A 25,380-nucleotide genomic window follows, 5' to 3' on the forward strand; every position below is an offset into this window, starting at 1 on the left:
GAAGGACATACGGTTATATGTCTGACTTTCTTTACCGGACAAGAAGTTTCTAAAACAGTGCTGTCCGACAAAACGATAATGCAAGCCACAGGCATAACTTTAAATTTTCTACCAAATTTTTGTAAAAGTAATGAGAAACTGGAAACATTCATTTTAATAACATTTTATTTAACCCAATATATCCAAAATATTATCATTTTTATACGCAATTAATATAATAAAATTTATTAATACATTTTTCTTTTTTTGTACTAAGCCTTTAAACTCCTGTAAGTGCGCACTTACAGCACATCGCAACTCAGACTAGCGGCGCACCTGCCAAAGCTGGAACCTGTCAGACAAGGAAAACTAAAAATTTTCCAAGAAACAAGCAATGCAAAAGTGGTTAAGACTGCACCCTGGAAAAGGTGGAAAACTTGCAAAAGCCGGAAAAAGAAGGCAGTCCCATCAAGTTCCAGTTCTCACTGGCTTCACAGTATCATGTACTCAAGGGCCACGTCATTGCAATGTCAACTTTGGTGAATCAGGGCTTAGCATGTATCTTCAGAAAAAAAGTATGATAAGGTGAGTGGATAAAAGGATGGATGGATGGATGGACATGATGGACTCTCAATCCATTGAGAAATGTAGGGAGCTTGCCACGGCTGCTTTCTCTCTATCAATTCTAAGTCTCTGGTCTTAGGTTGTATTATGACTGGAGCCTTGGTATAGCTGTGGTACCATTCATTGCATAGCTTCCATCCCTTCTAAACTTTCTCCCTCCCTTCAAAAATCACAAAAATAGCCCGTCTCTAATTTTCTTGGGACAAAACTGTGCCAAACACTGTTCAGAGGACCTACTACTCGTATAGATGTTTGTTCTCAAGCAAACCACTTCACTCTCTGAGCCTCAGTTTTCCCTACCATACCATCCATAGTGGACATATAATATCAAGTCTGCATGTCTCATAGAGTCATCATAAAACTCAAATTGAATCATGAAAACTTCAAAGTGCTACCAGAAGTAAGGTATCACTCAAAAGTCTCCCTATATTACAAATACACACCATATCAACCAAACCAAACCTATGGCCATCGAGTTGATACTGACTCATAGCAACCATACAAGACAGAGGAGAACTCCCTCACAGGGTTTCCAAGGAGCACCCAGTGGATTCGAACTGCCAACCTCTTGGTTAGCAGCTGAGCTCTTAATCACTACACCACCACAGCTCCAAACATTCCCTACCCATGGGTAAATAGCTGCTGTTTTGAGGCCCCCAAGTGATCTCACACACCCCAATTGTCCCAGTCCCTTCCCTAGGAATCCCCAGGAGCCACCCCCAAAATCCAGCAATGCAAAGGTTCCCCCTGGTAGAGCAAGTGCCCTTTCAGTTCAGGTTGTTATATATTGTAAATACCATCTCTGTCTATATGCATAACTCATCTACTAGAAAACCCATTGCCATCAAGTCAATGCCAACTCATAGCAACCCAAAGGTAGGAAATAAATATAAAAAGTTTTAAAAGGAGTCCTGGTGGCACAGTGGTTAAGAACTCAGCTGCTTACCAAAAGGTTGACAGTTTGAATCTACCAGCGGAAACTTGAAAACCCTATGGGGCAGCTCTACTCTATCCTACAGGGTCACTATGAGTCGGCATCAACTTGACGGCAACAGGTTTGGTTTGGTTTTGTGAGTTTTAGGGGAATACCTTATTCCTTATTCCTAGAATGAAGTCAAGAATGAGGACATCAGGAGACTTTGGATTTGATCCTCTAGCAGCAGTAGACCATTGGAGGTATAGCACAGAGAGGTGACCTCCAGGTCATGTCATTGGAAGGGTATGGGCTTGGCCATCAGCACGGGTCAGGAGGTGACTGGGCAACTAGGGGGAGATGGGCCCCAGCACCTAGACCAGTGAGAGGCACAGTTGGACGATGAAAACAATATGGGCTTGGAGTCAGCCCAAGCTTGACTCCCTCCTCGCCGAGTTACCAGTAGCCTACCCGTTAGCAAGTCACTAACCTTCTCCATGCCTCAATTTCCTCATCCTCAAAATCCAAATACTGACACCTACCTCCCAGCGTGGTTGGGAAGGGTAAGAAGAGTATCGGCCGATGCTCCACACAAAATATGTTGCTGTTGTGTCTGCTGCCATGGAGTCGGCGACCCCATGTGCTACAGAGTACAACTGCTTCCCAGGGTTTTCTAGGCTGTAATCTTTACACAAACAGTTCAACAGGCCTTTCTTCCATGGGCCGCTGGGTGTGTTCAAACCACCATTCTTCAGTATAGCAGCCTATCACAAACCACTTGTGCCACCCAGGCTCCTGTCCACACAAGATACCAAAATCAACCCGTTGCTGTCAAGTCAACTCCGACTCATAGGGTCCCTACAGGACAGGGTAGCATTGCTCCATAGGGTTTCCAAAGTGCAGATGGTGGATTCAAACCGCCTACCTTCTGGTTAGTAGCCTGAGCTCTTAAACACTGAGCCACCAGGGCTCCCCATATAAGTGCTCGACAAATGCCTGCTTATCCCTTTCTCCCCAATCCCCAGCTGTGTTTCCTTCATCCCCTACTCAGCCCAAAATGAGCTCCTTCTCCTCATCAATTGCCTTCCTTGCCCACAGCACCCAGGACCCCCATATGTCCTTCAACATCCAAGAGTGTCAGCACCTCCCCCGGGCCCTTTCTGAGGCAGGTGTCTGCAAGGAAGACTCAGGCAAAGCTCACAGCTGGAGCCAACCACATTCTAATGTCAGCTGAGCTCTGACCTACTTCCTAGCCAAACCAAAGGAGGTGATGCTGGTAGTGATCCAGCGAGGTCTTTTGTGTTGTTTTCCCTAAGTCATCTTGGATATGATGTATAACACAGAGCCATGGAGCCAGAGAGCTCAGAGCTAAAGGGTCTAAAAAGACCAGCCCATCAGGTCCAACCCTCTTACTGTATAGATGTGGAATCTGTGTACCAAAGAATGGAACTGTCTTGTTCAAAAACATATACTCACAAGCTTCCCCAAGCTCAAAAACAACTGAATGACCCCGATTATATCCTAAGAAAGGGCCTTGGCTCAACTACCACCTTCCCTCATTTCAGAAATGATTCCTTACGTCTCAGAGTTTACATTCTCCTGATTCCATTCCAGGCAAATAAATCCTCTCCATTATTAAATGTTCTGCATTTCATGACATGATTTTTTTAAAAAAATCTCTGATTTCTAGACTCATGAAGTACAGTTTACACATCTAGAAATGAAACTGTTGTTGTTGTTAGGTGCCATCAAGACAGTTCCAACTCATAGCGACCCAGTGTACCACGGAACAAAACATCACCCAGTCCTACACCATCCTCATGATCATTGTTATGCTTGAGCCCATTTTTGGAGCCAATGTCAATCCATCTCGTGGAGGGTCTTCCTTTTTTTTGCTGACCCTCTACTTTACTAAGTTATGATGTCCTTCTCCAGGACTGGTGCCTCCTGATAACATGTCCAAAGTATGTGAGACAAAGTCTTACCATCCTCACTTCTAAGGAGCATTCTAGCTGTACTTCCTCCAAGACAGACTTGTTACAAATGTATTAAATTATAAGAGGCAGTGCCTTAGTCATCTAGTGCTGCCATAACAGAAGTACCACAAGTAGATGACTTTAACAAAGAGAAATTTATTTTCTCACAGTATAGTAGTTTACAAGTCCAAATTCAGGGCGTCGGCTCCAGGGAAAGTCTTTCTCTGTCAGCTCTGGAGGAAGGTCATTGTCCTCCATCTTCCCCTGGTCGAGGAGCTTCTCAGGCACAGGGACCCCATGTTCAAAGCATTCGCCCTGCTCCTGGTGCTGCTTTCTTGGTAGTATGAGGTCCCCAACTCTCTGCTTGCTTCCCTTTCCTTTTTATCTCCTGAGAGATAAAAGATGGTGCAGGCCACACCCCAGGGAAACTCCCTTTACCTCGGATCAGGGAGGTGACCTGAGTAAGGGTGGTGTTACAATCCCACACTAATCCTCTCTACATAAAATTACAATCACAAAATGGAGGACAACCACACAATACTGGGAATCATGGCCTAACCAAGTTGACACATACTTTGGTGGGGGGGGGGGAGGGAAGACACAATTCAATCCATGACAGGTGGTATAAGGAAAGAGTAACGGACTACAACAGGGAGAAATGGAGTCTAGGCTTGGTTCTGCCACTAGCTACTTAGGTGACCTTGAGCGAGCCCTTCTCCCCTTCAGCCCCCTTTTTCTCATATTAAAATGAGATTGCTGGAGCAGATCTTCCTCAAGCTGTGATATTCTAATCTATGCGTCTCATCATCACCTTCCATGCAATATCATCACCCACTATCCAAAATTATCGGGCTGACTCATTAAGCTCCGGATGCACATAATCAGTATTCCTCAATGAATTACAAGGCTTTTCAAAGACAAGGGTCCCGTTTTTTTCACGCAATTATGTCACACAAACCCACTAAGTATCATAGAGTAATTGTTGCCAGACTGAAGTTTTATAGTCATGCAATGCTGTAGGGTGGCAATAAAATAATAAACTAGCCTCCTCGATACATCAAAATTCACGCTTCCCATGACTGCATTTCTTCACAGCAGTCCCTTTACTCTAATAATCCTGCCATTACTCAAATCCCTTCCTTATAAACTCTGTGTAGAAGCAGTGATAGGTCTTTTATAATATTCTCAATCGGAGTACCTCTTTGGTCTTTAAGAATGCATCTGATTTTTTCCAAAAGTCACTGAATGACAATTCTGTAAGAGAGGTGGCCCAGGTAGAGGTGACCATGCTGAAGTTTTTGCCAAAAATTATTAGGAATAGTTTTTGGGTGACAAGAGCCTCATGGACATAAGTCATAGAGCCTCAGCTGGCCCCAGAGAACTCAATTAAAGAGCATGATACGCAATGGATTTCTCGGCTGCACCAGGTTTGACAAAAGTCACGATACATCTTCCTAAAGCTGCCAAGAAAAGTCAACACACTGACTAAGAAGTGGTTCTCCTCTCCTGATTCCTACTGTTCCTTTTCAGAAAAAGAAAAATCAGTATGAAATGCCAGGTGATCCCTACTAAAACACAACAACACAAGCACAGTCCTTGGAATATGTCCTCAAAGATGGTGACACAGGCTTCCTGGTTGTCTTCCCCCAACAAGCACTCATGTAAATTAATGAAAAAGGCTTTATGCATAAAAGTGTTCTTAACAGTGTTATTTATAAAGCAGATATTTGGTAACAATCCACATCCCTAACAGTATGTCCACGACTAAATTTTAAAAAATTAGTCCATCTACTCAATGGAATATGATAACAAGCATTAAATAAAAACATGTGAATTATAAAATAATTTGGAACAGGTTTATGAATACTCCATGGGCAAAAAAGAAAGAGTAAATAAAACTGCCCAGTAAGAATATTCATAAGAAAAAAAATGGTAAATAGTATTTAAATAATATATCTTCGTTTGAATAATAATGAGAGTGATTAACAGCTAATGGCATGATTCGGGGGCTCCAGAAGGTACTGCTTGAGAGCCTGGGAATATCTGAAATGATGATAAAGACATAGCAGTTTAAATAAAAGCAAGCAATCAGAAACTTTAGGAAAAAAAGGCTGCATAAAAGTCACGGCCCAAATATGGAGAAACCAGCCTAAAAGAGAAAGTTGGTAGACCTTCAAGAAGGAACGCAGAATAGATTCCAAGCAGGGAAGGGAACAAATTAAAGAAAGAAGACACACGAGATGTGATAGAAAAGGATGAATTTTCACCTCCCAACAGAAGAAATACAACCTCAAGCTCCAAGAAAATAAAATAAAAATAAGCAAGAAGCTCGCTATCGGAGAAAAAACAAAACCTGGGATGGTTCTGGGCAACTAGAGGAACATGAGAAGAATCTGATTTTGAAGCTAAGGGAAGGTTCAGTCACCTGTGAGTGGCTCACAGGTGGTGACCTGGGAACCTTAGAAAAGGAAACGAAACCGTAGCATGTGACGTAGCCTTCTATTGAGCAATATTTACCTAGAAATCAATGTAAATGTTGCTGATTGGTTGCAACTTCTGAAGTCAACCCACAGACACAGCACAGACTTGGCTTTGGTTACAAAACCATATGCATGTGTACGTACCCATTATACACCATGGCAACCCAAAAGGCAACACAGAACGTTACTGCCAAGCTAAAGGGCAGAAGTGGGAGAGGAAAGCTGGAGGGGAATCCCAATACCTTCAACTTACAAAACAGTAGGTGAAGCAATACTGTCAAAAGTTGATATAACAAAAAAATGGAAAATATAAAGGGATCCCTGGGTAGAGCGATGTTTAAGCACTGGAATACTAACTGAAAGGCTGGCAGTCCAAACCCACCCACAGATGCCTTGGAAGTAAGGCCTGGTGATCTGCTTCCAAAAGGTCACAGCCCTGAAAACTCTACAGAGCAGTTCTATTTTGCACACAAGGTTGCCATGAGTCGGAATCTACTCGACAAGCCACTAGCAACAATAAAAACATAAACTTATACAGGAAACTAATAAAGACAGTAAGAGTAGTGACCAAAACTCAAACCCACTGCTGTCAATTCCAACTCTACAATGAACTGCCCCACAGGGTTTTCAAGGCTGTAAATCTTTAAGGAAGCAGACTGCCATCTCTTTCTCCAATGGAGCGACTGGTAGGTTTGAACTGCCTACCTCTTGGTTGGCAGCCGAGTGGTTTAATCACTGAGCCACCAGGACTCCTAAAATAGTGACATACCGTGTAAATTGAGAAGGGCGATGGGAAGTAGCAATGGGGTATAAATGAACTAGACCTTGCCTATCATAAAACGCTCAATCCATATACTTAAAACAACTCAAGAAAGAGAGAAATAAACATCTTTCACCAGAAGAATTAAAACAAGAATGGCTACAGGTGGTTGATTATTAGGCATGGAACCCCAGTTCCATGCCTAATAATAATCCTTGGAGAGATGGGCCAAGAAATTCTTGTTTTTCATTTTTATAAACCCTCCTGTATTATTTGGTTTCATTTTTATTAGGAGCCTGTATTTAATTCTTGAATGTATTTTAATCTTTGAAAACTTTTAGGAAAAAATTATTTCAAGCAAAAAAGAAATAGCTACAAATAGCATGACCCAGAGGTCACAAAGGTCAAATATGAAGGGATTTTCTTGGGGAAACATTGCAAAATGTCAGTGAATGCTGACTCTTCCAGAGTTCACTAAATGCACAAAGAGGCCCCCTTTGGTAAGTCATCCTGCTCCTTTTTAAGGACTCCCCTCTTTCTCCTGTCTCCCCAAACTCTCTCTTTCCTAACATCCTCCTATAATAATTTCAACATTCTAAGCCTCTCACCACTCTTCTCTGGCTTAAAAACACAAAGCAGCCCCTAATGAAAACCTGAAAATGTACAGAATCCCTGAGGAAGCCCCCAAATCAAAAGCCAACTCAGGCTGCACAGTCCTGTGGCCTAGAAGCACACCAAGGCCTGGAGGTTGGAGCTATAATTAGCAGAGTCTGGGCAGACAACAAGGACTCCTGTTCCCTGGAAAGGAGGTAATTAAAGGAGGCAGATTGAGGCCTGAGGTGGTAAGTCTCAAGGAACTGTGGCTCCAGGCAATCCCAGCCTGCACCCTGAATGAGGAAGCAGGAGCCTGCAGGCCTGACACTCGGTTCTTAAACCACCTTCTCTTCTCCTCTCAGGTTTCCAAAGCCAGAGGAATGAATGCCAGCCATCAGTCTGAACACCTCTTTTTTCAGTCACTTAAGACCCGTTTCTTGGGTGCCCACCGTGTCAGGCATGATGCTCAGCACTGCAGCCAGGGCAGAGATGCAACAGATCGGAGCCCTGACCTCAGGGAGATGACAGGAGAAATGGGCTAAACAGACTCCTCACACAGACAGATGACAGACAGGCAGCTACCGTTGAGTCGGCTCCAACTCATGGCAACCCTATGTATAACAGAACAAAATGTTGCCTGGTTTTTCGTCATCTTCACAATTGTCAGCTTGTTCGAGTCCATGCCTATGACCACTATGCCAATCCATCCCTCCCCTTAAGGGCCTCCCTCTCCTTCGCTGGCCTACTTCATCTAACACGATGTCCTCCTCTGGCAGTTGATCCCTCCTGATAATAGGTTCAAGTCCTGGTGATGCAGTGGTTAAGAGCTCAGCTGCCAATCAAAAAGTCAGCAGTTCAAATACACCAGGCACTCCTTGGAAACCCTATGTGGCATTTCTACTCTGTCCTATAGGGTCTCTATGAGTCAGAATCGACTTGACAGCAATGGGTTTGATGTTATGTCCAAAGCAAGTAAGTAGGGCCATGTTCTGTACTGATCCATAAAGTTTTCATTGGCTAATTTTCAGAAGTAGATCACACGGCCTTTCTTCCCAGTCTTAGTCTGGAAGCTGTGTTGAGACCATTCCTCCAGGGGTGACCCTGCTGGTTTGTGAAATACCAGTGGCATAGCTTCCAGCATCACAGTACCACGCAAGCCACCACAGTAAGATAAACTGACAGACAGGTGGTGGGATTACACAAAGTAATAGGGAAAAGGCAATCCGACCTTAAAGAGGAACTCCAGTGACTGAAGGCAGGCCACTGTCCACTGGTGCCTGGGAAGGGCATCCTAGAAACCATGGCAGAGGGTTGGCCTTATAAGTGGAAATGATTTGAACATGTGAAGGAAGGGTTGCCTTCTAGAAAGTGGAAATTATGTCAGCAAAGGCTCCTAAATGGGGCATATCGAGGGAAAGAAGAGCTATCCACTGTGGATGGAACTAGGACAGGCAAAGAAAACTAACGCTCATAACTCACTGGGTGCCTTCGACACGCCCACACAGGCTCCTCATAGGCATTCTCTCCAAGCCCTACAACACACTAACCAGTTGTCATCAAGGTGACTCCGACTCATGGTGGCCCCAGGTATCAGAAAACTGTGCTCCACACGGTTTTCAATGGCTGAGTTTTCAGAAGCAGGCCACCAGGCCTTTCTTCCAAGGTACCTCTGAGTGGACTTGAAGCTGCAGCCTTTTGGTTATTCTCCTAGTGCTTCACTGTGTGTGCCTCCCAGGGACTCTGCAGGCACACTACAGAGTTGGAATTCCCACCCTCTCCCACTATCAACATTTTACAGATGAAGAACCTGGAGCTCAGGGAGAAACAACTGCTGGTATTTGAATTACCAGTGGCCTGGCTTCCAGCATCTTAACAGCGCAGCATAACAAACACATGGTGATGAGGTATTGAAGTTGGCTACTTAAATTTAAGTAGCCTGCTCTGCATGTCTTTTTTTTTCTGCATGTCTTAGGCAAGTCCCTGAATGGCGCAAATGGTTAAGCACTTGACTACTAGCGGAAAAATTGGCGGTTTGAATCCGCCCAGACGTGCCTTGGAAGACAGGCCTAGGCGACCTGCTTCCGAGAGGTCACAGCCCTGAAAACCCTTCGGAGCAGTTCTACTCTGCACACACGGGTTGCCATGCGTTGGAAATGACTCGACAGCAACTGACAACAACAACAACTCGCGTTTAGTTAAGTTTGCCGCACACTTGCAAGTATTCACGTGGCTATCAGCTACTCACAGCCCTGGTGACGCTGAGGTTAAGGGCTCGGCTCCTAACCAAAAGGTCGGCAGTTCGAATTTACCAGCCACTCCTTGGAAACCCTATGGAGCAGTTCTACTCTTGTCCTGTAGGGCCGCTATCAGGCAGAATCAACTGGATGGCAATCGGTTTGGATTTTTTTTGCTGTCAGCTACTCAGCTACTCCCATGGCAATTTTCCAGGACAATTTTCTCCCCAATAAACTATGAACTGAAGGGTATTCTTTCTCTCATCTTTAATGGCCTTTACTGCAAGTAAGAGAGAACTTAACACCAGGCATGAGCATGTGAAGGCAGATAAGGGAAGATATTTACTAATTCATCTGGCAAGAATTTCATGAGCAACTAGCTCATGGAGGCACTATCTTGTGCTAAGTGTCTGGATACAGAGCTGAATAACGTGGCAGCCTTTCTCAAAAACCTCAGCCTAACAGGAGCGCATGGACAAGCACGTTATTCCACAAGTTGTTGGCACAGCTAAACCCATGCCATCCACCATGACCAGCAGCAATACACATTTCCCAAAAGCCAACATTCCTGGACTTGTTCTAACAAAATGCTAACCACCCACTCTTCAGTTCTCTGAGCCTCTCTCCCAGCTGGAAGCTGGGGAGGAAGATAAAAGACCTAACAGACTAGTAATACACAGCACAGTCAGTTTCATGCTGCAGGGGAAGTAGGGAAGACAGAGATAAGGAGCTTTTTCCAAGAGCTTCAAGGCACTCTTCTTCCCCAGCTTCCAATTGCCAGAAGGTACCAGACAGAGACACCCGTTCAGTTTTCACCAGCTGTACACACCTAGGCACTGAATTCAAGGCCAGCAGCTTTGCCAAGGAAACCCTGGTGGCATAATTGTTAAGAGCTACGTCTGCTAACCAAGAGGTTGGCAGTTCAAATCCATCAGCCACTCCCTGGAAACTCTGAGGCAGTTCTACTCTGTCCTATAGGGTTCCTATGAGTTGGAATTGACTTGACGGCAATGGGTAGCTTTGCCAAGATCAAGGACAGCAAACAGATGTCCAACACATGCACGCCTTTACCACAATGAGATGACCAAATCTCTCCCTCACCCTCACTAACACTGTTCCCCTGTCCTGCAGGCCCCTGCCCAACCTCTTCTTCTGGGTAATTCCTACTCATCCCTTTAGGTCACTCGACTCTCTTCAGCCACACTGGTCACGCAGCAAATTCTTACTGAACTGGAGAAGGTATTCCTGCACTTTCTCTGTCACACTGCAAAAATTAATTTATCAGGTCCAAACTGTAGGAAGAAGCCCAAGACACTCACTTTTCAATACCTCACCCTCCAGGGCCCTCCACACTCAGATCTCAACCTGCTTTCCCTACACACAGCTCCGTGTAGAGACTCAATGGCACCCTCCTACGACCTAAGAGAATTCTACGCATCCTTCAAAGCCCAGCTGAAGTCCAACAGTTTAAATAAAATTTAACAGTCCCTGCTCATAAAACCCACCCCTCCTCTAAACGCTCAAGGCGTACCTTGCATAGTTTCCCCGCACACTCTCCAGCCATGGATAGCTTACTATCTTTTTATGGGACCATGCCCTGCCTCTCCTACTGGACCAGAAGCTGCCTGAGGCCAAGTTCTCATGCCTGAGCCTTCTCAAGAGCCTGGCACATCATAAAGCAGTAAACCAGTTGCTCTCGAGTCAATTCGGACTCATGGCAACCTCATGGGTCAGAGCGGAACTATGCTCCACAGGGTTTTCAATGACTGGTTTTTCAGAAGCACATCACCGGGCCTTTCTTGTGAGGTGCCTCTGGGGGGACTGGAACTTCCAAACTTTCAGTTAGCAGCCAAGCACGTTAACCATTTACACCACCCTGGGACTCCCCAGCACATTGTCAGCATTCAGAAGCTCGAGCAGCACCGCCATACAAAATCAAATACTTTAGCACCTCTCCATTGACCAATCTATACTTTTTGCTTAACATACTATTTTTTCTATGACTGGATTCTCCACATAGATTCACAAAATCATGGAATCCCTAAGCCAGAAGGGATCTGAATAGCCAATCTCATCCCCCATCTTAGAGTCTCCCAACAAGGAGTCATGTGATCTCTGCCTGAACACCTTTAATGACCAGAAATCTTCTACCTCTTGATGCAGTCCACCCTAGTCTTTGACAACTCTTAACACGTGTCCTTAAATACTGCCTCCATGAGCTTTTTGGTTAAATTCTTTGGTGCGGCAAGTGAGAGCTGACAAGCATAGAAGAAGCTGGGACAGTAGTATAGGATGATAACTACGACCATGTATGTGAAATCAAGCTGAATTGGGTTCAATTCCCAGCCTGTTACACGGAAGAAGTCACCTAGTCTCCCCAAGTCCCTCACGGCTATAACAGGATTAATGGAAATAATGGCAGCCAAGTGCCTAGCACACAGCACAGCACTCAATAGCAGTAGTTATCATGGTGGTTAGCTCTATTCCTGTTTTGCCTCTGACCTGCCACATAATCAGAGTAATAATCATACCCTGGGCCCCTCTATTATGTCTGTACACCCTTCCATAAGACATCTTTGCAAAACCTCAGCCAGCATCCTGTTCTGATTGTTGCTGGCTGGGCATGACCAGAAGCAAGGGTTGACTGAGGTTCCCATTAGGAACCCTGATAGTGAGGGGGTAGTAAAAAAAAATCAGAGAGAACGCAGCTTCATTTGATACAGCATTTAAGGGTGCCATCTGTCACTCTGAAAAGGTGAAGGATGACACCAGATGCCAGGGAAGCTGCCTTGGTCACTTGGAGCGATCATACCATTGCTCAAGTCTCTCCAGTCAGAGCCCCAAAAGCAGGCATCAGGAAGGAGGACAAAGGTGGGGAGGGGCAAGGAAAGATGCCATGTGATTCGGCGTCTGTTCTCTGCATCCCAGAGTGCCAAGTTGCCCACAGCATTGTGGCACAGCTGTGAACATTTTACCTGGTTCTCCTCCCAGCTTATCACTTCAGGCTGGCAAGCAGCTCAGGGTGCTGACAAGTGTGTCCGCTGGCAGAAGGTATGGGATCTAGTCATGCCAATAAAAATCTACACGGCCTTGGGAGACACACTGATCTCTTTGGGCCTCCCTTTCCTTATCTATACAATAGGGCATTGGTCTAGACCTTTTGGTTCTTAACCAGAGTACCCAAAAGAAACACTTAAGGGATGTGTTCTAAGTACAGATGGCCAGGCCTAACCCCTAAAGATTCTGATTCAGGACTGGGTGGGTGCCAGCCATGCATGTTTTTAAACTCCTCAACTAATTGTGATGGTTAAGAATCTCTAGTCTAAAAGATGCCCATGTCCCCTTAGCTGAGATCACCAGGCTTCAGCCTTGGAAGAATGCATGTAAAGAGCTTGACACAGAGCCTGGGCACACAGCAGGCATCAAATAAATGCTAAATCAACACATCACACCCACCCACATCCGCCCTCAAGCAAAACCAATGACAGCCACATAGGTTGCCCTAAGCAAGATGGCAGCCAGTGCTACACATAAAACAAAGTGTGCTGGCTTACCAGGCCTACTCCTGAATGAATGAACGCCCACGGTCCGGTCACAGGTGGGTCCTACCAATGGAAAGGTGTATGTGTGGAAGTGAGGAGTCCCTGTAAGTAAGCACACGCCCAAAACAGCAGAGATGAGTTCTAGAGCAACGGTTCTCAAATTACAATGTACACAAAAATCTCTTAAGGAGAGAGATTTCACTGTTGCTTCCATGGCTGTTGATTGTGGATCCAAGTAAAATGAAATCCTTGACAACTTCAATCTTTTCTCCATTTATCACGATGTTGCTTATTGGTCCAGTTGTGAGGATTTTTGTTTTCTTCATGTTGAGGTGTAATCCACACTGAAAGCCGTGGTCTTTGATGACTTAGACATGAAAAAGAGATATCTTAGATATATTCACAATATACTTTCAAATCTGTATCACAGCCATGACCACAGCGCCATGGCGTGCTCCAACAGCAGCCATTAATTACATCTGGGCAGTATGAGACCAAAAACCAAGAGGAACAATGAGGAAGCAGTTAAATTGCAAAGAGTAATTTTAAAGTAGTATATCCAGATGGCTCCACTTTCATGGCAAGAACCAGGTCAGCAAACTGTATCTAGCTGTATAATCTAGTAGACAAGAATAGCTTTTTTGTTTTCTTTTCTTTTAAAGATTCTTTAAAAAAAAAAAAAAAGGAAAGAAAAGACTATATGATAAAGACTATATGTGGCCTGCAAAGCCGAAAATATTTACTATCTGGCCCTTTATAAAAAATATTTGCCAACCCCTGGGCTAAAAAGATAGAACCAGATACAGTTACACACCTGAATTTTACATCGGTTATCACCAAGTGGCTGCAGGTTGTTGTTGTTGTTTTACATTCTTCATGATTTCCTGCATATTCCTAACTTCCTCCAGTGTCCATGAGTTATTTTTGAAATACCAGGTGAAAAAAAAGTCCTTACTCTTGAGCAAGCAATTTCACTTCCTAGTCATCTAGCCTGGAAAATAGTCAGAGGTGCAGATAAAGAAGTTTGTAAGAGGATGTTCATCACAGCATTGTTTACGACAATGAAAAATCCAAAACTCAAATGTCAATTACCGAAGCAAATGATCAAAAAACGACAGCATATTCCTAAAATGGAATAATACGCAGTCATCAAAAATGACCTGTATGGAGAATCCTTAATCTCTGAGAGGCTCTCTGGATTTGTGAAAGGGCCAAGATGTACAGCCGACAGCCCGATGTCCAGTCCGCAAAGTGCACAGCAACAAAAAGCAATAAAAGGATCCACTGAAGAACACTGAAAACATGAAACGATTCAGAAAAGGGCATCGAGGAAGGTAGCACAGCTCAAAGAACGTACCCAATGTCACTGGCTTGTCCATGGAGAAACTGTCGAATCGATGGATGTTTTGTTGCGTATAACTTCACCAAAAATAAATTTAAGAAATGAAACTTAAAAAATGTATACCGTGCTTATCTCTGAGTAGTGAATTTGTGACTGATATTCACATTCTTCTTTATATGGTTTTGGACTTTCTAAATTTTCTACTAGCAGTATGTACCGCTGTCTCTGTCATCTGGTGCTGCTACAACAGAAATACCACAAGTGGATGACGTCAACAAACAGGTTTATTCTCTCAAAGCCCACTAGGCTAGAAGTCCAGACGCGGGGCACCGGCTCCAGGGGAGGGCTTTCTCTCTCTGTCAGCTCTAGAGGAAGGTCCTCATCATCAGTCTTCCCTTGGCCTGGGAGCATCTCAGCGCAGGAACCTCAGGTCCAAAGGACGCACTCTGCTCCCAGCGCTGCTTTCTTGGTGGTATGAGTTGCCAACCCTCTGCTCACTTCTCTCTTTTATATTTCAAAAGAGATTGGTTTAAGAGGCTATCTAATCTGGTAGATCTCATCAATATAACTGCTGTTAACCCATCTCATTAACGTCATAGTGACAGGATTTACAACACACAGGGAAACCACATCAGGTGACAAAATGGTAGACAATCATACAACACTGGGAATCATCACCTAGCCAAGTTGACATATTTTGGGGGGACACACTTCAATCCATGACAACCACTCTCACAAAAGGGGAGAAAAATCACACATAATAAAATCTGAGGTTTGGCTTTAAATTCTGCCTGAGGAAGTGATGGGAGGCTCCAGAAGGAGACACCTGTGCTGGGCTTCAAGGGCTGGGAGGACTTTCACCAGATAGGAAGAATGAAGACACGTCCTCCGGCCATCAGGAAAGCATTGCTAAGACGCCCAGGCAGCCAAGACAGTGTGGCCATTAAGACACACAGGGTAGCTGGAACAGCATGCGACTGGCAGGGGATGGTGGGGGAAATCCTGGAAACTGAGGCACGATCAGAAGATGGAAGGGCAAAGACTCACACGGTGAAGGACTGTAACCCACCAGTCACAGCAGATGGCGAGTGAGAAGGCAGGAGGCTGAAGGTGAAATGTGTTTCCAGAAGCCCTGACCACAAGCAGCTTCAGGCAGAGCAGAGCCCGAATGGGGCAGGCCAGGGGGAGAACTGCAGATAAGGGCCTGCCGCTAGTTTCCACTCACAAACTGGTTCTCCTTAATTTGCTTCTAATAGGGCTGTGCATATACTTGTGTCTGGAAATAAAGTTAATTGGGAAAAAAGTTAAAAAATCAAATCAACACATCCTTACTGTTCTAGGCTTCACTAAAGGGCCTTCTGACTTCCTCCTAAAAGTATTCCCAGTCAACCTTTCTATGCGGCTTCACATCTAACTTCAAAGGATCTTCAGGCACAGGTCCCAGGAAAATGACAGCATTGGCCTGGAGGTGCCAATGTCACACTGTGGGATAAAGAACCCAAGGCAGGATGAGGCTGATGCAGGAGGAGGAAGCAGAAAGCTTAATACACTAGGGGTGGGTGGGGAATCCCACTGACCCAGAGGATAGACAGGCCCCACCTCCAGCCAAGGTCACATTCTCAGAAGACAGAAGAGGCTGCAGAGATGGACTGGGCTGCACCACTGCCCACCTCATGGCTGGATCCCTGGCAGGATGGGACGTAGGGCCCTTGAAACCAGAAGGAATGCTGCTGGCAGGAAACACTCGGAACTGCTCAGAGAGCTTTAAATGGAAATAGGAGAGCAGAAGAAACTGTAAACGCAGAGAGTGCATTGGGCAAACAAGTGTGTCCCATAAATCAGCACCCCAGAAGGGGCGAGGCCCCGGAACCACAGGGGACACCAAGGAAGAGAGGGTCTGGACAGTCTACCCATCATGCCCCAGGTGGGAATGTGGCCAAGCCAGGAAGTAGTCCAGAGAGCTAGCCAAGGGAGCCTGGGAAAGATTCCCAGCCCTGTGATGGAGGACTGCCTGTCAGGGCTCACGGATGAGCCAGAGACAGAAGCTTCACTACAAAGATAGCAGACAACACAAAAGGGGGACACAGTGGAGAATTCAGCACATGGTCTTCAGAGACGGCAAATTCAAATGCCGCAATTAATAGAAAATAGGGAGGACTACGGTTATGTAGCCCCCATTTCAAAATATCTTTTTTTTTTTTTTTAATCTTGGTGGCCAAACACATATGTATGTCTGCAGGACGGCCAATCTGCAAGCCTAAGGGTCTCTCTCTTGACCACCCACACCCTCTTCAAGGACAGTGCCCCCCAGCATCTTGCACACAGATACCCAGTCTATGATACTTAACCCACTGCCCCAATTTAGTTTTGCATGTCTGTTTCCTGTATAGACTACAACCTCCTCGAGAGCCAAAACGGTACCTTCTTCACCTCTATGTCCCAGCCTCTGGAATAGCAGACAATAAATATGGACTCACGTGTCTTTCCCTGCTCCGCAGTTAGCAGGGAGTCTCTTTTGCTAAAAGATGAATGTGGAATGGATTCCCTCTTTGGCTAAAGGACAGTGTGATCCGAAGTTAAGGGAACCATGAAGGTAAATGATTACCAGGTGTTTAATTTCAACTAAGGAAGAACTGTTGGACACCATGGGTGAAAGGCTTTTCCAGAATCCCTTAACAGGAGCAGGACAAAACTTGAAAGAACAACACTGTGCTGTCTTGAGTTGTGATCTGAAGAAAGAGAGCTGCAAAGACCTTGGAAATCAAACACTAGCCAGCAACAGGGAGTAGTCCTGCACAACAGAGAAAACAGGTAAATGAGGAAGGGTGGAGAAAGAAAAACCATGATGATCACCCTAACTGGGGTACACCATGAGGAGGGGGACGTAGGACAATCAGAGAGAGAAGAGGAGGGAAAAGAGCTGTAAAGAACACAGAGGAACTTCCTGTGGGGTGCGGTGTGCTGGGGTCCGGAGTTTCCAATGTACCTCACTCTCCCTACCTGTGAAATGGGGTGATGATTAGCCCAGTGGAATCCCTGCAGTCTCTCCAAGCACCAACTGGCTGTAAAGCAACCAGTGAGCCTGAGAACACCGCGAGCTCCTTCCACAGCACTGAGACCCCATGTCACGTGAGATCAAGAGCAGCCACACTCTTCTTGTGCTTGGAGACCGAAGGTGCTCCAGTGTCTGCCACATCAGAGTACCCAGGTTCACCAGTAACAAACGTCCAATTAACAGGAAAGGCAAAGAGTGCACTGAATCAGCTAGGGCTTAGAAATAATTTTCATGTGCTCTTAAATCGGACATACTCATGCACACAGTCACAGCCTCCCAGCACCCCTGGACCACTTCTGACAGCTGCCATCATAGTCCTCCTCACGACGACCTCCCAGAATCCTCTGGGCAGCTCCACTGCTCCATCCCTCGTTATTCTGTAGCTCTTCAATGACTCACTGTAATATGAACAGCAAACTTCTCTGGTATTTTATAACCATAAAGTACTTCCCCACACTTTAGCCCTTAATCCAGTCAGAATAGATATTATCGGCATAATCACCATCATCACTCCCATTTTACAGATAAGGAAACTAAGGCTCATGTGAAACCTTATCCTTATCTTCCCCAGGACTCCCCTCCTCCTAGCCAGGCCTCTCCCAACTCCTGAACTAATCATAAAAGACATAACAATCACAGCAAGTACGTTTCTAACCCAATGTGTTTGCTGCTAACCAAAACCAAAACCCAAGGTACCAAAGTCAACCCTGGGTCCAAATAACTACTGACGGCCTCTTGCTTGTGCAGGCCCAGGCACAAAACAGCGACTCTGCCTCAAGGTCCCAATCCAAAGCAGATCCATCATCCTGGTCACATTCTCTAACCAGGCTCCAAGGTTGGGGACAGGTAGCCACCTCCCTTCGACCAGCCCTCCTGCCCAGTGGTAGGGGCTGTCCACCAGGGGGACCTGCCATGAGAGTGAGGACAGCTCTCCTAGATAGCCAGCAAGCCCCTTTCCGGCTGGCCCGCCAAGTCAACCAACACTGGGCGGCACTCGGGATCACTTCCCCTCCCGACACCAACCCTTGGGCCACCCAGCTCCTCCTCGGCACATTCCTTCCTTGTCAGTCTGAAGCTTGCACCCAGTCAGGAGATTTCCTACTCTTCCTCATTTCCTCCCTTCCTCTGCTCACTCCATGTCTCCTGCCACTTATGCTAAGTGTACCCTCTTCCAATGACAGCTCAGAGAGGTCAAGTGACTTGTCAAAGGCCAAGCACAGCTGATAATTGGCAGAGCTAGAGTTGAACCCATTCTCCTAATCCCAAATTGTGTTCTTTCCAATAAATCCCAACTGCCTCTCTCCACTGTCAGGCTCAGGAAGCCACCTGTACATTAGGTGGTGGGAAGGCCGTCTTACTCCTCTTTAACAATGACTACAACAAGAGCTACCATTCACTGACTGTACTGCGGGCCAGGTATTATTACGCTCAGTGCTTTACCTGCAGCCCTATGACATGTTACCGTCCTTGTTTTCAGATGAAAAAATGAAGTCAAGTAACATACTTGGGTCTGATTAGTTGAAGTCCACTCTTTGAGGTGATTACAGTGCTATACCACCTCTAGGTCAAACACAATTCCTAGCGCACAGAAGCGGTCGATACATGTGTGTGACCTGAATCAAAAAAATTTAGTTGGAGACAGCCAGATGGGATGGAAGGCCCTGAAAAATAAATCTGTGCCCATATCGGGGAAAGCTGGTGGAATCCAGCTGTTACTCTGGTGGAAAACTAAAAATAATATTACTCCTGGACAGTCTCTGGTGTGGAATCAACCAATTGGCGCTCAGGATTCCTGGCTTTTGACTCTAGCTTTGTTCCTGACAGGCTGTGCCAGTATAAACAAGTTCTTTTCCCCTATCCTTGGGTCTCATTTCCCCAAAAACAGCAGTTAGGCTAGGTCCATCATCTGACTGTGGTTCTCAGTAGCACTGGCATCACCTGTGAGCTTGTAAGAAATGCAAATGTTGGGGCCCCACCTGGCCTACTGCATCAGAATCTCTGGGAGGGGCCCAGTTACAAGGGTCTTAGCAAACTCTCCTGGATGACTCTTATGTTCACTGAGGTTTGAGAACCACTAGACAAGATGAAAGGAGCCCTGGTGGCACAATGGTTAAGTGCTCCACTGCTAACCAAAAGGTCGGTGATTTGAATCCACCAGCCACTCAGTGGGAGAAAGATGTGGCAGTCTGCTTCTGTAAAGATTACAGCCTTGGAAACTCTATGGGGCAGTTCTACATTGTCCTATAGGGTCTCTGTGAGTCAGAATCAACTCAACAGCACACAACAACAAACTGGATGATTTCTGCTGTCCTTCCAGTTCTACTACTGAGAATGTTAATAACCAAACCAAATTCATTGCCGTCAAGTTGATACTGAATTATAGCACCCCTACAGGAATCGACTCGACGACACTGGGTTTACTGGACAGAACAGAGTAGAACTGCCCCATAGAGTTTCCAAGGAGTGGCTGGTGGATTCAAACTGCTGACTTTTTGGTTAGCAGGTGAGCTCTTAACCACTACACCACCAGGGCTCCTGAGAACCTTAAGCTCCCTCAATTCAGTATCATCAAATCCCTCCCAACTTGGCCTCTCTAATTCCAGTCCTGGCGTGGAATCTCTCATCTGGTCACGTCTGATGCTTCCCCCTGTGATTAGTGTAGAAGGCCCCAAGAAAAAGTGGATCCACTCCACTTTTTCCCATTTACCACCTCAGCAGTATACATTCTGTCACTGTATTAAAATGAAAAGTGAAAACATTAACAAGGAAGGCCAGCCATGAATATTCTGGCATCCTGGCACCATCTTTTTAAAAGCTACAAAAAGGGAGTTTGTCCCTGAGGTAAGTCAGTCAGGAACCGCCGTATAACCTGGGAGAGAAACGGTGCCTTTCCAAGTCCGGTGGTCTCTCTTGCGTATAAAGCCAGATGAAGGAATGAGACAGCATTTGTTTGTAAACCAGACACTTATAGACAAACCACTTCTTGCTTGGTCCTTATGTGTCAAAATAAAAAATATCCAGATAAACCTAAATTGTATGAAAACACATCCAAAAGAGTGCTATTCTCTCTGTGAGGACAATAAACAAATGGGCTGTTCACAGACACAACCCTGAAATAGTCCCTGAAACTCTATTTGTTGAATGAATAATAAAACGATAGCTTCCCAGTGCTGGGTACTGGCAGGTATAGAGACTAGCAAGTTAAAATCCTACTGTAAAGGAATTAAGTTTGAGTTTAGTGTGGACGATGTCAAGCCTGTCCGTCTGTCCGTCCGTCCATCCGTCCGTCCGTCCGTCCGTCCATCCATCCACCCACCCACCCACCCATTCATTCAACAAATGTTCATTCACTACGTCCACCAGATTCCATGCAGGAATGAATGTCCTAAAGGAGTTAAAGGCCCAAAATAAGAGAGGCGCATAGATAACCACAACAGGTGGGAAGTGTCCACTGTGTGCAAGTGACGCAGATAAAGGGCACGGAAGATCATAAGAGGAAGCAGGTATTTCCTGCTTAGACAGAAGAGGTGGAAATCAAGGCCTGCTTATGGAGGAGGCAGCGATATTAACGTGCTGAACCTTGAAAATCCTTTTGTATTCAAACAGGTGATAACAGCGGGGAAGAACAGTCTAGGCCAAGGCAATACTGTGACAAAGGCAAGAGAGAGGGAAGGCTGCAGTGGCGATGTCCCAAGAGTCACTTGGGCCCCATTCAAGAAGAACCATAAATGACAGGATAAAAGACGACGGTATACGGAGGGTTGACTGCTCTGGAGTCCTCCCACAGCCTTCACCGCCCTGAGCTCCCTCATCCCGCTTCTCCTTAGGGATGTCCGCCCTCCTCCATCTCTCCTGGCACCAAGGATGATGCTCTGCACTTGCTTGCCTCACCCGGCTCCCGTCTTCCTGGCTCCCGCATCTCCAGCCACGTGTTCCTCCCTGGGTACCCGTGCCTGCCACAGGCTTCATTCTGCCATATCTTTACACAACTGTTTTCTGTAATTTATAAAACACATACTGCCCACGAGTTTGTATTTTTAATTCCCGTAAGAAGTTTTAGGATCCAATTTGTGTAAAAGTCAGACTGCAACATAATGTAGTATTGTATGATAAAAGCCTCCAAGAATAAAAACAGACCATATATCCTGCTTATTAGAAGCTCAAAGACTGCTTCCATTCCTGATTGTCATAGATTTGCTTATGAATGACTGTTCTTGTTCTGCACGCATTTGCCCACAATCTTCCTTGAAATAAGTTCTGAGGACAAAGTTTCCCGAGAAAGAGACAGACGGAACAACAGAAAGGAAAGAAGGAACAGAAGGAGGGAAGAATGGAGGTAAGGAGAAGGGAGGGATCTTCCTTTTACATTCATTTATTGAGAAACTACTATATTTCGGATTGTGCTAAAACTGACTCAGCTTAGCTCACTTGACTTTCACCACGTAAAACTGTGGTACTTTGTGAAGAGTAAGTCCCAGGAGATACCACTGATTTCTGTACCCTCTTCACAAATAAGAAAAATCGAGAACAGTGAAAAGGCCTGGGTCCTCTTCATCTGGATCATCCGGAGTCCCTGACTGTTACTCACTCATTCAGACAACAAACAGGGACAGAATCAGGGCATTGCCACCATCTTTTTCTTTAATCTCCTCTGGGCTTCCAGCTTCATCCAGCATTGTCAGACACCCGTTTGGGGCCTCAGCCTCATCCCCTGAAAATGAGGAGCCTGGATTTTGGAGATTTTTATGCCCTGCTTTGCCAGAGCTCCTTTAAGGAGAAAAAGCAGAGGAGAGCAAGAAAAGCGGGCCCCGTGCCACCCTAATCTACAGCCACTCCCACTGTATACATTTAACATAAGGGGTTGTAATAAGCTTTTCTACAAAGAAGCCTTCTCCAGCTATTAAAAAAATGAAAGTTTGAAAAGCCACTCATCTAGGCTGGGGAGATGTGACAACTAAATGCATGGGCACAACCCTGGGCTAGAGTCTGAAACAGGAAGAGGACATTCATGGAAAAACTGGTTACATATCCAAACAGAGCCTGGAGTTGAGTTAATAATAATGTACCAATGTCTGTCTCTCGGTTCTAACAAATGTACCACGGTAATATGACAAAAATGGAGCAAACGGAGGGTTGTATGGGAACTCTCTGTGTTGCAACCTTCCTGTCAAGAGACCACAGGACAGAGTTAGGACAAGCCCAGGGATAAGTGGTAGGCAGGTTTGGTTCAGCTCCAGCTAAGACTAAAAAGTTATTTAAGAAGACCACAAAAACAACACCCCACTCATCTAGATGGTCTCTAATATCTTTCCCAAATTATCACTCTGTGATTCCATAAGAATAACCACAAAAACAATAGCTAGTATTTAATGGACACTTGCTTTGTGTCAGGCCCTGTTCTAAGGGCTTTATATGTACTAACTTGCTGAATCCTCACAACAACATAGGCAATTTTCTTATCCCCATTTTATGAAGGAGCCAACTGAGACCTAAAAAGATTGAGTAACATGGCGCAGTGTTAATGGTAGAGCCAGGATGCAAATCCAGGCAGTCTGGCTCCAGAGCCCATAGTCTTAAGCACTACATATTTAGATCCAAGCTTTCAAAATGTTGCTGGATTTTTCAAGTAGGCTTACACAACTAGGGACGTCCAAAGGATGAATCACAAAGACTGAAAGGTGAGTATGATTAATACAAAGAAAAGGAAACAAAAGGGGTCTCAAGGTGAATCCCTAACTTCTGAACATCTTCACTGGAGCTTAACCAAACCTGCCTACCATCATCAATGGCCTCTTCACATCTGAACAGCATCCCCTGGCTCGTCCTGTGTCCTGTGCTCTCTGACACACGGTTCTTGAAGGGTTGCATCACCAGCCCAAGTTACGCCCTCTAGTCTACTTCTTGCCGGCTGTCTGCTGACATTTTGATTCCTAAAGTATCTGTTCAGGTAGATGGTGAAGTGAAACATTCAGGCTGGCTGCCTTTTCAAGAACTGCAAAACAGAGTTGAGCTTTCCAAGAAAATGGTTTCCCTGATGCTCAGGAATCCATGCCGAGAACTGAACATTTCATTCCCCAATTCTCGCAAGTAAAAACCTCTCCTCTCCAATTTATTATGCACCTCATCAACTGTGGTTTCCAACGAGTGTCAGAGAGAAAGCAACTTTGTAAGCTTCTCACCTCAACCGTGGACTTTCAGAGGGCAAAACTTTGTCTCGTTCATTGAACAACTTCATTCATAAAGAAATTGCTCTGAAGAAAAGACAGCCTTCTAAAAAGATTTGTAGCTGGTTAAGATTGCTATCTTAACCCCATCTGCCCCACTACTTAAGTCATTTGCCTTTAGAAGGTTCTAGAATGAACACCCTCCATGGACAGAGCCAGAAGGGAAAAAGGAATCCTCATGAGGTAATATGAGAGGGAGCTATCCAGCTGGGGAACAGAAGAGAAAATTTACAGCTGTGAAGGTATAGGCAAAGAAGAGGTAAGCTTGGGTGGCAGAGCAGAAGGAGGTACATGACTAAAAAGCAGATGGAAATGAATCCAGAAGTAGCCAGCGTGTAGTAGAACTACATTTATTGATGGCTGCTATGTGTGGGCATGGGGCTATCTGTGCTCATTGCCCTTTTCTCCCCATATTGCTAGGCTCAAAAATATATGTCTGACCAACCATCCAGGTTGACTTCAGCTTACTGTGATCTCAGAAAATGTTTACATCATTTATTCCCCTATAAACTCAACATTTTTTAGTTGAAAGTGTCCTGAGAGTACACCAAACCTAATCCTAACATTTCATAGATGAGTAAGCTGAGGCTCAGACAGGGGAAAGATGGAATGAAAAATGCAAAGGCAGCCCAAAATGGAATGAGAAATAGAACCCAGGTCTCCTGACTCCCTTGCCTCTGACACATTCCACACAGATACGTAGAACAAGGTGGGTACTGCCAAGAGACTGAAAGGCCACAACCTGAGGTCAAGTCTTCCATGACGTCATAGGCCGAACTTGAAGATTATCCTCCACCTTATCTTACATGTTCCGTCTACTGGTTGCTACCAGAGAAAAGAAAAGAGGTGGCATTATTTTAAATGAAATAGGTGAGTTTTCAGGAAGAATATAGAAGAATAGTTTGCCTTATATGAAAAGGGTCATACGGATGGGTAAGAATGAGAAATGAAGACACAGGTGATTCACCAGAATAGGGAAAGCTGAGGAGGAAGGAGAGGAAGAGGCAGTGATATGTGAAGGGGTAACTGGAAACTAAAAAAAAAAAACCGGTTGCCTTCATGTTGAGTCCAACACATGGTAACACTGCGTGTGTCAGAGTAGAACTGCGCTCCATAGGATTTTCAATGGCTGATTTTTCAGAAGTAGATCACCAGGACCTTCTTCCAAGGCAACGCTCAGTGGGTTCAAATCACTAGCCTTTTGGTTAGTAACTGAGTGTGTTAACCATTCATGCCATCCGGGGACTCCAACAAAAAAAACAAAACCAAACCCGTTGCCATCGAGGCAATTCTGACTCATAAACCAAAACCAAACCCAGTGCTGTCGAGGCGATTCCGACTCAGAACAACCCTAAATGGAAACCCAAAATAAAAAAAGAAAACGGAAAAACCGAACCCACTGCCGTAGAGTTGATTCCAACTCAGAGCGACCCTATATGACAGAACAGAACGGCCCCATAAGGTCTCCAAGGCTGAAAATCTTTATGGAAGCAGACTGCCACATCTTTCTCCCGAGCAGCCAGCGGCTGGTGGGTTTGAACCACCAATCTTTTGGTTAGGAGCAGAGCGCTTCAATCACTGCGCCACCAGGGCTCCTAAAAGGAAACCAGCCATCCACACCAGAGTCAAGATTCACATGTAAGAGAGATAGTGATTC

At 45.2% G+C, this 25,380-nt stretch overlaps 1 protein-coding gene across 20 annotated transcripts in view; it reads right to left on the reverse strand.

Annotated features, from left to right (window-relative positions):
- Positions 1-25,380, reverse strand: part of LPP (LIM domain containing preferred translocation partner in lipoma) — a 761,291-nt gene that overhangs the window by 718,391 nt on the left and 17,520 nt on the right. Inside the window, exon 1 of one of the 20 annotated variants that reach the window (XM_023551605.2) lies at positions 13,115-13,555. The exons of the other annotated variants lie outside the window; for them this stretch is intronic. The gene's annotated coding sequence lies outside the window, so the exon portion shown is untranslated. Of the gene's footprint in view, positions 1-13,114; positions 13,556-25,380 lie in introns of those variants that run through there. 20 annotated transcript variants of the gene reach the window in all.

Source organism: Loxodonta africana, chromosome 1 (assembly GCF_030014295.1).
Source record: "Loxodonta africana isolate mLoxAfr1 chromosome 1, mLoxAfr1.hap2, whole genome shotgun sequence".
NCBI classification, from domain to species: Eukaryota; Metazoa; Chordata; class Mammalia; order Proboscidea; family Elephantidae; genus Loxodonta; species Loxodonta africana.